General features: G+C 38.1%; 1 protein-coding gene across 1 annotated transcript in view; it reads left to right on the top strand.

The window, feature by feature from the left end:
• Positions 1–12907, top strand: part of LOC131074696 (peptidyl-prolyl cis-trans isomerase PASTICCINO1) — a 252308-nt gene that overhangs the window by 71175 nt on the left and 168226 nt on the right. The gene's annotated exons all lie outside the window — the stretch shown is intronic.

Raw genomic sequence — 12907 nt, 5'->3', positions numbered from 1 at the left:
AAGCAGCAGGGGTGGCTAGACAGTAGTACGCCGAAGATGGTACAGGAATGGAAGCGCATGCGACTAGTGGAAGGAGTGGGCACCTTGGGTGCCACCTTGCGCAGTATGGAAGGATCCTTCCGGGATGTGTACGTGCAGATGTGACAGAGTCAAATAGAGCAACAGGCTCAGCGGCTGTATGTGGCAAAACTGGAGAAGGAAGGGGAGAAGCGTGCGTAGCTAGCCACAGTAGAGAAGAACCTGAGGGCTGAGCTAGTAACGAAGGTGACTACTTATGAGGCCCGTTGCAGCATGCAGAAGAAGGAGGTGCAAGTTCTGGCAACAAAAGTGGCCGAGCTTACCTTACAGATGGAGCAAAAAGACAAAAAACTGTTGGAGGCCGCACACATGGTGAAGAAGGCACGGGAACGACAGCTGATGGTAGAGAAGACCCTTAGACTCCACACAGGGCAACAACCTTCTTCTTCGACCACTACAGGGATGCCTCCTCCCCCTTCTCAGTCCTATTCTTTTGTTTTGTATTCTAGCTCCTATTGTCTTAGTCGTCTGGAAGACGACTACTTTTCTGGGGGGGCTGATGTTAGGGATCAATAACACATGTTAGTTTGTAGTTGGGATGGGTGTTTATGTTTATGTTTATGTTTGAGTCGCGGAGAGGTTCCCATGGGGTAGTTGGTAGTTAGTGACGGTTGGCAACTTGGCCAATCGTTGAGTCTATATATGATTCGGATGGAACCTCGGCAAGGATGGTATTGTACTGGCATATTCTTGAGAATTCAATTAAGATATCATTCTTTTGGTATAGCTGTTTGTTATTGTTACTTATGTTTTGATCAAAGAAACGGGACTCGGACTCGGCTCGGACTCGGCAAGGCCGACTCGGACTCGGCAAGGCCGACTCGGACTCGGCAAGGCCGACTCGGCGTCAGACTCGGCTGGACTCGGGAAAGTGAAAAACTCAAGAAATTTAGAGATTTTTAAAGATTTAAAACTTGTTTCAGACACCCTTTATTGAATACACCTTAAAGACATAGAAACATCATTAAACTCGGCTCATTTGATTACATACACAAGTATACATCAATCACATAAGCATAAACGCAAATTGTAGCTGAAGAAAATAAGAAACATAGATATATAAATATTGTCAAATGTATACAATATTACAAAACTCATGGAATAAAAAATCCATGTCATCATATGATCATCATCAAATGTTTCATACAAATACCAAAGGTAAATAGTAAAACTAAATACAACTACAAGTGTACAAGCCTATGGCTGAGATGGCCGTGCACCCTCTCGCCTTGGCCCCCTGCGAAGGCGTTTAAAGTAGGTCCTGGATGATTCAGCAGCCATAGTTGCTCCCCGTGACACCATGCCATGCTCACCAACATCAGGAACGGCTGTGTCATGCTCACCAACAACAGGAACAGCTGTGTCACTCCGAGTCTCAGTATTTCCTGTCTCTGCTCGTGTTCTCTGCTCCTCCTCTGCCATGGCTACAGCCTCAGCCTCTATATCTACCTGGTCGATCCAATCAATGTCATCATCACTAAATACAGCTGTAGGAGTCCCAGGAGCTGTCTGATTCTCATTGGCCCACTCTGCTTCAAGATCAACCTCATCTAGAATGATAGGAGACATGTCAACTGTTGCATTCTTTCTCATTCTCAGGCGGAGGTTGTAGTGAACAAAGACGAGATCATTCATCTTCTCCACAGATAATCTATTGCGCCTCTTGGAGTGTATGTGCTCAAACATACTCCAATTGCGCTCACAACCTGATGCGCTGCATGGTTGGCTCAAGATACGAATGGCCAACTTCTGAACATTTGGTGTCTCTGGGCCAAAAAAGTTCCACCAATGATCTGAGTTTGAAATGAGAAAAATAAATAAAATCAGTCTCACTCATGAACTCATTTAACAAGTTACAATATAGTATTGAATAAAACTAAAATTAAGCCTAACAATTTATTTTTACCTGGCATCATAGTTGTTCTAGCGTGTTTGGCGACAGGACGAGAGAAGGTCTCCCCTTGTGCATCTGAGAACATCTGTAGCTCTCGAAAAAGGTCTATCTGAGAAGTACTGGCAGGTCCCATCTTCTCCATGATTGCATATAGCCCATTAAGGACCTCTGCATCAGCCTTGAAAGAAGGGATAAAACGGAATGCCGGATTCAGATAATAGGCTGCCGCATGGATGGGCCTATGTAGCTGATGATGCCATCTCCTATCAATGATCTCCCAAATGGGACCATACTTGCTCTCATCTGCTCCATAGACGAATTTGATGGCCTCCTTCGCCCTATCCATGCCCTCATATATATAGCCCATTGTGGGCTTATCTCCATCCGCAACTCGCAACAAAACCACCAAGGGCTTAACAAACTGCAAAATTGAAAATATTGTGTAATTTAGAAAAATGAGCAAATAAGAGAATACATATAATAACTTATAAAACATGAAGCTAAATTGTAGAATTTATAAAAAAATTACCTTCACTATCTCATCACAAGGGACCCAAAAGCCTTGCTCATCAAAAATGCAGTCTGCCATCTCTATCCCTGCAGGGTGGTAGCATAGGATGAGGAAGACCACTCCTCACCAACAATCATACGTCTCAAGGCAGGCTTAGACCTAAGCATGGACTGCAATGTGAGGAAGTTTGTGGCAAATCTTGTGATTCCTGGACGATGCAACTCCTTCTGCTCTGTGTATTGTCTCATAAGAGCCAACACCTATGAATGATTATATACAAATTTGCAGACATTTCTTGCCCTTTCTACACATCTCTTGACCCATGGGATTTTTCCAATATCCTCCAACATGAGGTCAATGCAATGAGCAGCACATGGAGTCCAAACTATAGATGGGTGCCTCTCCATCAATAGTCTACCTGCAGCAACATAATTTGTTGCATTGTAAATTGTAATTAATGGAGGTACAAACTACAAGATAGTAATTAATTTGCAAACAAAATTAGTTTGTAATCAAAAGTTTACCCGCAGGAACATAATTTGCTGCATTGTCGGTCACCACCTGTACCACGTTCTCCTCACCCACATCTTCAATCACCTCCTCTATCTGCTCACATAGGTAGGTGGCATTCTTGCAATGGGTGGAGGCATCAATGGACTTGATGAAAACGGTGCCCCCTGAAATAAAAAAATAAAGCTAGGTCAATGATCATTCAATAAACCATTAGATAAAAAATAAAAAATTAAAGACTATATGAAACTAAAATTAATCAATCACCTGCGGAAGAAACAAGAAAATTAAGGAGAGTTCTATTTCTCCTATCCGTCCAACCATCAGTCATGATGGTGCAGCCTTTAGTGCTCCATATGTGGCGTTGTTCATCTAAATCCTTTTTCACATCATCCACCATTTGAGACAAAATGGGTCCCCTCAAATCACTCTCACTAGGGGCTTTGAACCCCGCCCCGCATATGGTAATGGCATCAACCATTTGTTGCCAATAAGGAGACCTGTCGCAAAGAAACTCAATGAGATAAGTATAAAAATTCAATGAGATAAGTTAACTATAAAAATTAAAACAATCAAAGTTATCAAACATAAAAGTAAAACATTCACCTGGCTACAAAGAATGGAATACAGCTGTAGCTCCAAAACCTGCCAATTGCCATTTTAGCAGCATCATGGACCTCCTTGTTCCAACCCATGCCCTCAAGCGACGGTTGGGACCCAGGAGTAGTGCGAGGCACAAAGAAGGAATCCAACCTAGATTTACGAATCCTAGGTCCAATGGTAACATTCCCACTATGACTACTAGTGGTAGGAGCATGAGAAGTGGCGGTGGCAGTGGCACTGCCACTTATAGAAGCAGAAGCACAAACGGAAGCACTAGCAGTAGCAAACTGAGTGGAACGATATGGAGGTAAGGAAGAAGGGCCTCCAACACAACCTAACTGTGTCCCTCTTCCTAAAACTGTCTCTCTCCCAATGGCTGCTCGATCCTCCTTTTGTTTCTTTTTTCTTTCAATCTCCTCAACCATTACATAACAATCACGTATGGCCTCAGAGACTGCTTTTAGGCATGGTTCGGCATCATGTCCACGCACACCAGCAATATGGTATTTCAGCCTATATATACCTCCATGGAATATTGTTTTGCAAAACATACATTTTGTTTGCCCCTTTCCTTGCCCTGGAAAATCCTCATGATATTTCCAAGCAGGGTCCTTTCTCATGGGGGGTCTAGAAGCTGAAGTAGACATTTTAGGATAGTTTTGTGAAAGTTGAAGCTGAGGCAAATAATAAAGTGAAGTTTGCTGCAATAAAACATTACAAATACAAAATAAAATTAATACATACATTCAAAAAAACTAAAGTAGGGTTTGTAAATTTTTTTAAAAAAAAATTGTAGGGTTTGTCAAACCCTACAATTTAAAAAAAAATAAATTTACAAACCCTACATACAACCCTACATGGTACAACTACATACTACATGCTACATACAAATTACAAACATACAAAATATCTTGCATACAAGAAAATATAAAACTTTCAAAATAAATAAATAGAAAATGGAATTTTTGCATATAAGAAACAAAATAATGTTAAAAAAAACAATCTTACCTCTTACAACAAGCTTGAAATGAGCTACAAACTCTTCCTATCCAACTCTTGATGCACCAAATCGAAACACAATGCAGCTCCAATGTGACAAATTGAAGAAAACTAGAGCTTCCTCCTTGCTGGTTTTTCTTCTATGCACCCTTGTTTTTCTTCCCAACTCACTTTACTCTTCCTTTTTTTGCAAGTGAATGAAATGAAAGTCACTTTTAGGGCTAGAAGACATTTAACATAAAAAAACGGATTTAAAAAAACTATGCAAATTAATTTTTTTTTGTGTTTTAAACCATGCCCACGCCGGCCGAGTCCGAGGCTCGGGACTCGCCGAGATTGGCGATTTTGGGCCAAAATTGCCAAACTCGGCGAGTCCGAGTCCAAGCCCCTGGGACTCGTTTGGCCTGACTCGGACCCGGACTCGCCGAGTTTAGGCGATTTCGGGCGAGTCCCGTTTCTCTGGTTTTGATATATGAATGTTCTGTTACTTGAATAGTTGGTACGTGTGGGAAATCCTTGTTTATCCGTGAGTTTACCAACCTCACATTAAGGACTAAACATGAACCATCAAACCCGAACCCAAGCCCGAACTAGAATCAACAACCTAGCATAATAACAATATAAAAATATAGTAAAAACAAATAGTTTATATATATAAATTAAATTGATTTATGCTTATATATATTTAATATTTTTTTAAGATTATATATTTTGGGGAATCTGTGAGACACTAGACCAAGAAAGGTAAAAACCATTATTCATAGAAATGTCTAGAAAGGTAAAATATAAGAACAAAATTATGGACCCAGGCCAAAGAGTCACCATTCGACCAGTAAATCACAATCCTCAGCCAAGATAAAAACAAGGAATACGTTCTAGATAGCTGCTGCACACAAACAACACAAACTGAGGTAAAAAGAAAAGAACTAAAAAATCACTAACACATGAGCCAATGCCCTATTCTAGAAGCCATAACACCACCCCAGTCCATCATTTATTCCGCTTATAACACATTATGGGAGCCCCTAGACCTAGCTGTTGGGTTCACCAAATTGATGTGAACCCCATGATTTGTTTCTGTCATCCACTTAGCTCGACGCACAAATTTTCGATAGAAAGCCAGTCTAGTATTGTCCTTGGATACTTCTAGGGGTCCATTTCTATTAGTTACCATTAAGCCGAGCATTACTTTCCCCATATTTGCAGAGTAGACCTGTACACCTCGAACCTCTCACTATAAGGATTATAGCTGTGATGACACACCGTTTTTATTAGTAACACCATGAACACCAGCAAGCTCCTTTGATTTGACCCTTAAGCCATCCATATACATTGAAGAGGGGATTAACAACATACCATCAAACTGATCATGAAGCAATAATTGTAGAAGCCAACCTTGTTGAGATGGATTTGAAACACTCTTTGCTAGCTTAGTTATGAAATCCTGATGAGTAATAGCTTTTGAATTTGGAAGACTGTGCAAACCTAAACCAGCTTCTCCCAATATCATCATGACAAACCCTAAGTCTGAAAGTGAATGGCAACTAAAAATTGACACTAGCCTTCCTTATAGGGCCTTTGGCCTTTTCCATCTTCTGATAATGAGCCTTAATGAGAGACTTTGGGCAGAATCATAGAAGCATTCAAAGATTTTGCACAAATAATACCGTGCTTTAATTCTTCTTGTCTTTGTTTAATACAAACTACATATCCTAAAACGAATCCCTAATATATTGAGTTGTTTCAAACTTTCAACAACTCAAACAAACAAAACTATTTAATCTACTAACAACTACAAGAATGATGCAATATTCCTAACACCCCCCCACACCCCCCCATATTGCATCATTCTCTAAATGGGGATAATTGGACCAACAATACTTGATTAACACATTCAGTAGTTCATCATATGATATGAGTAGGGACATACACATCTACTCTTGACAAGCAATAGTGGAACTAGCCTCGCTACACTTACTGTTCTTTCATCCAAGGATATGGATAAACATATCTACCCATGTAACCAAGGATAGGAACTAACACATCTATCCAAGGTCTTACAACAATTATGAACAGGGACACACTTCTGGTCACAACAATTATGATTGGGGATGCACACTTTCAATCATAATTACTCAACACTTGTGATTGGGCACAAACACTTCCAATCACTTATATCATCTTGTGAATGGGGACAAATACATCCATTCATAATCAACCAAGAATTGTGATTGGGGATATACACATCCCACCACAACATACAAAGCTTGAGAACTAAGTCCTCGTTGCGTATGCAGCTACCATTATAGATCATTGCCACTCTGATCACAAATGATATGAGATGGTTGCCACTGCCGCTTGGAAACTGTTCTTGGCTTTAGTTATTTTGGATACAAATAGTTTTGTCACTAATGCAATTTCATGGCCTTGTCACTTGTGACTGAAGAGAGGTTGTTGAATGTCCTCCAGCCAACTATGCCTTCATCCTCTAGTTATTTTGCTGCTTGGCAAATTTGTCTTTTGAGGTTCATTTCACGGTTGCGAGGAAAGAATATATCCTCCACCCCTTGATGTGAACTTTCTACAAGGAGTGTTGGGTACCTACCACCAATCATGCAATCCAATTATAATTGAGACAATTTTATAATTTTTTTGACATTCATTGCAATCCAATTACAATTGAGACAATTTTTATAATTTATATTTTTTGACATTTTTAAATATTTTAACATACATTCTTTTGATGACATGACAATTAATGACTCATATATTGAAGAGGAAAAAATGGACCCTATTCTAAACATAATGATACAACTTGACCTTAAGTTGCATTGACAATATACAATATGTTTATTGGACTTTTAGACTGACATAAATACTTCTGTAAGAACTAGTATAACATTTTGAAACACCAAACTAACAACTAGACAATAAACAATACCAACCTAGGAATGTGAAAAAACTTAACTTCAATCTAAAACTATTATTAGATAGCCAATCTATAATTGTAGGTGGTTGTTCAATAGACAGATTGATCACTCAGTCTTCTTAACGTTACACTTTACCTCTGGAATATTTTAAATTTGGGTCTCGATGACCTTCAAAGTCCTCCTTTGGAGTACAATTGATTAATGAGCTCTCATCTGTAATGGTCCCATTCGGAATTTTCCTTGATTTAGTTCTGAAACAACAATTCTAACTTAAAGTGAGAGTTGTAATACATTAATAAATATTATTTTATCAAAATTTCATTATAATATTCGACTTAAAGTTTTAAGGCTAGTCTCGAAAAGTAATACTTATCTTGATAGATTCTCTGATTTTAGATATATGTTTCTATATTGTAGACATCCTCTTAGACCATCTTATTGATATCTCACAATTAGTGGAGAATAGGTGAAAAAAAACATTAATAATTTTTCCAAACAAAAATCTTCAATCTTCAACATGTTGTTGACCTTTTGGTAATGCTGATTGTTCAAATCACAAACAATAATTTTCAAGGCTTAAGTGGGGCTAAAGTAAAAACCACAACCAATATTCCAAAGTCTTCCAAGTGGGTCCCATTCCCTTTAATGGAGCTGCTGCTAAAAACGCAACAATAATGGTGAAATCTCCAAAACCTTTTCTAATTGCTGCAGACACTATTTTAGGATTCTTTATTTATAGGAGTCCGAATAATTATTGTGTGGGGCCCACAAAGCACTTTGACAAGCTTATTCTAATACTAATAAATCTAACATTTCTATTGAAGTCCCCTTTAATTCTGATATCTATGTCAGATCAAATGGTATTCCTCTGATTCATATACTTGACATATATGCCTCCATGTTATAAATTGTTGCTACATATCATCTTCTTATAGATTAGTCTTTAGTCTGGTGTATAGATTTTATATATATTATCTGATTTATTGCACTGTCTTCATATAATTCCCTTCTTATATAATATTATGTTCTGCATATATTATTAAAAAACCATCCATGCCAGAAATTGACTGATTTGATTGGTCTTATATATTCCCAAAACTGAAAGGTTAGCATCCTTTGGTAACAATGAGACACTACCCTTTATTATCGCACTTCTTCATGATTATCAACTACATTAATAACAAATGCTAACTGCTGTATACAGATCTCACCTTTTCATTACCACACCAGTTGCTTAAGCCTTCTTACTAAATTGATATCTTTAATCGATATTAGTAATGCTTTTCTTATTGCATTGTAATTGACTTTGAGTAATATCGATTAGATTGATAGCAATCTCCTTAATTAATATTTGATCGATCATCAGATAGTCTCTAACTCCTGATGGATATGTGTGGTTGTGTCAGAAACTTCTTACATATAATTCCTTTCATTGTTAAGACAATTCAGATTGGAGTATTCCAAGTTGCTGTTCGTTTAGGGAGATCACATAGCCTGCGTACCCATCAATATGTGCTCCTCATCCATTAATCGTTTCTATATTCAAATCGTTGTGTCTTCTTATAGAACATGATAGTCGCTGATTATATTTGACCAAACCCCTGCCTTGGCAAATAGCTATTGTGCCATCTCAATATCTAGTCGCTGTCCATATTGTAAGGGATGTCGATAACCTCATGGTCCAACAATGATTTCCACGATAGTCCATTTAATTCTCTCTCAACTTGGTGAATTGTTATCCCGGCGGTACTCTGGATATAATACTTGTGATAGAATTGTTGAGCGTATGTCGCCTCCACGTGGATTACCTTTGCTGAGGTAGTCTCTATTAAGTTGTTGTAATATCGATAAGGATTCTGAATTCTCAATGATCCGGGTTATTCCTTAATCGCTATCGTGGAAGACTTGGTATTACTTGTTGCCTTCTCAAACTCCTTATTTTCTAATCTTAGCCATGTCACTTTAGATAATTCATCTTGTATGCAAACATTGATGTATTGAGGAATTGTTTGCTCTTTTCTTGATAGTTTTGACTTTCCTTGGGATAGGGCATCGACCATATGGGATGAAATTATATGTGACTGTGAGACTTAGCCTCTTCCTTATATGTTCCTCTTTAACATGAGCCACTGCGTAATAGAGTAATTGCAATGGTCCCGTCACTAATTCAGTTGCTTATAAGTGTCCTCCCTTGGTATATGTGGCTGGTCTTCATATTAATAGAGCTCACAAGTATTATTGTTGTGTGTAAGATGGTTAATTAGCAAGGTTACCATCATGACAATAAAGCTTGGATGCTTGCAAGTCCTTATGTCTTTGTAACTTTAGTCTTATTGATCAGGATCATATATCCAGATTGTCCACTCCTTTATTCACATCATTTATAAAGATAATACAAGGAGCTTTCTTAATAATAACAATACTGGATGGAGTCTTGCTTGGGGACATCATATCATCTCTATACAACTCGTTAATTATATGCTTTTAGCATATGTTCCAGCCCCACCATGATGCTCATTATAGTCTCAGATACCGGTTCTCCCCTATTTTGGCTGGGTCCTGGTCCTGGTCCGGTTCGCTCTGGGTCCCACCCGGGTCCTGCCCAGGCGGCTGGGTTCCCTGTGGGTTCTGCCATGCAGGACCCACAGGGAACCCAGCTGCCTAGGCAGGACCCGGGTGGGACCCAGGGCGAACCCAGGAGGACCCGGGTGAACCCAGGAGGACCCGGGTGAACCCAGGAGGACCCGGGTGAACCCAAGCCCGTGGGTTCCCAAAAACGGGGCCCACAGGTTAGCAAGCATTTAAAAACAATAAAAAAACAATATTTTTAATCTTCTAATTACATCTAAACCCTAATCCGCCCCTCTATGATGCATTTCATGCAATTATGGATTTATGATTTATTGATTTATGATTTATCTGTTATCATCTATGTATCATTGTATGGGAAAGTTACATTGTATGTTTGATGTTTCATATTTGTATGTTTGAACTGTGAACATATATAATTTTGATGTTTGACGTTTGAACATATATATATATATATATTAAAAAAAATTAAAATATATATATATATATATATATATGTACGGACGAACCCGTACCCGTACCCAAAAAAATTATTTTTTTGCCGAATCCGTGAACCCGTACCCGAATCCGAACCCGAATCCGAACCAGAACCGGTAACTTTAGATTATAGTAGAACGAATTTGGAACATGTAACAACTTTTGAATGGCTGAAAAATTCAAAGATAGTTTTCATCAATTTGACAGTCTTCAATGGAATCAAAGATGATAAAAAATTACCTACCGTCAAAATCACCCAAACATATTATACATGACAAATTTGGATTTTATAATCTTTTGGCAAGTCCTCTCTCATCAATTGTATGCCTATTCCTCCATGACATTCTCTTTGAAAGTCTATATTTTCCTTTGAAAAGCATATCAGTGGTGGTTCAGAAATTCAGCAACCCTCTTCAGAATATCTACAATCTTTTTATGTGGGGCGGCATACTTATTTCAAATGTTCCAGATTACTTTGATTTGCTGGCTCATCCATTATGTGAGAAGCCCGCCCATGCTAGAGTTGATAGAAAATTATTCCTCTTCTATGAATTGTGGCTACCATGTGCCTCCATACTATTAGTTTCTTCTTCACCAGAACTTGTCATTCTTTTAGCATGATGCTTGTTGCTTTGATGGGCTTGTGTTCCTAAACACATTGACAACTTATTCCCTAGATGAATTTTCACACTCTAGAGTCAGACATAGAAGATGGAAAAAATGTCATGCACTGATGAGAAATTAGTGACAAGGAAAAGCTCTTAACCTCAACCTCCTCTGCAATGAAAAAAATAAAGGACAATACAATATTACAAAGACATATACAACAGGGGATGAATAGGTTCTAACTTTAGTGGCAGACACAAATTGCATGTAGCATGTCTCATAAGATCCATGCAATAGACACTTCATCCAGAAATGAACCTGTTTCACACAAACATGAAATAGAGAGATCAACCATGTCTCCCCAAAACAGTCTAAATCTTCTTCAGCTTGGTCCACCAAACTTATCCAATCCCATATTTCTCTCTGCGATAATTTTTCTGCTCTCATGCCATGAGAGACTTTGGGCAGAATTATAGAAGCATGCAAATATTTTACACAAATAAAACTGTGCTGTAATTCTTTGTCTTTGTTTAATACAAACTACATATTTATAGGATTTTTCAGATCCTATATTATAGGAATCATCCTAAAATGACTCCCTAATATATTGAGTTGTTTAAACAACTCAAACAAACAAACCTATTCAATCTACCAACAACAATGGGAATGATGTAATATTCCCAACACATAACACCTTCAAAAATTCAAAGAAAACAGAGACACAATATGCTTAAAGCAACTCTCAACAGCCAACCGGCAAACACCACAACACTGATGCCATCCAATCTTGATTCACGCATTGTGAATAATTGCAAATATAGCTTTGCATACTTCATATTTCCCAATGACATCGTAAATAATAAACATACAGAATTGCGTTAACATCCTATGCCATTGAATTCAAAGGGGACCATAAGGTTTGTTAGAAACATGAATTAAAGCTTCTTAGGAAGTGGATGGTGGCTAGACAGTGCTGTGGTAGGGTCTTGATCAACCTAGGTATTTGCCAAAAAAGCCGTTGGATCTGCCTGACTTTTTCCTTATTTCTGCTCCATTGTTCTTGTAATTTGCTACTCTGATGTGATCATGTTTTCCCTGCAAACTTGTTTGTTTAAAAAGGCCAAAGGCAGGATAATATTTGCAAATTGATTGGGAGGACAACAACTGTCTTGAACTTGAGGATTAACTGACAAATTGAGGCCTGCAACTGAGTTTTCTTGGGGTACCGACCAAGAGGCAGGAGTGAGAGCTGACTTTTTTGATGTAGGATTATTTTATTTATACATGCTTTGATGTTAGGGATGCAATGAATAGCTGGCTCTATTTAATTTAAGATTCACTCAACAAATAACTCCTTCATTATCAACATTGCCATTTTAAACTATATAACTATTTAAAACTTGCTGTAGCTAAAAAAATTGAGAAACTAAACATTAATCTTCTGATACAAAAGGAAGAAATTTTCTTCTTTTCTGAGTATATGATGGATGGTTTTATCAATGGATGTAAAATTCCAGGTTCTATTCTGTCAGGAACTTGTTAGTGCGAAAAGTAAAAAGTTTCTCTTGCAGTATGATGCGTGCTTATGCAAAATATAGGCTCTCAATTTCTGAAAGGTAAAAAGTGATCTTTTTTATAAGATACAGCCTATTTTCTACTGTAGCTCATTTCGTGTGTGTATATATATAGATATGGCCATTGTTTGTTTCA

Source organism: Cryptomeria japonica, chromosome 4 (genome assembly GCF_030272615.1).
Source record: "Cryptomeria japonica chromosome 4, Sugi_1.0, whole genome shotgun sequence".
Lineage (NCBI taxonomy): Eukaryota > Viridiplantae > Streptophyta > Pinopsida > Cupressales > Cupressaceae > Cryptomeria > Cryptomeria japonica.
Note: the sequence above shows the minus strand (reverse complement) of the source record. Positions and strands in the feature narration are given on the sequence as shown.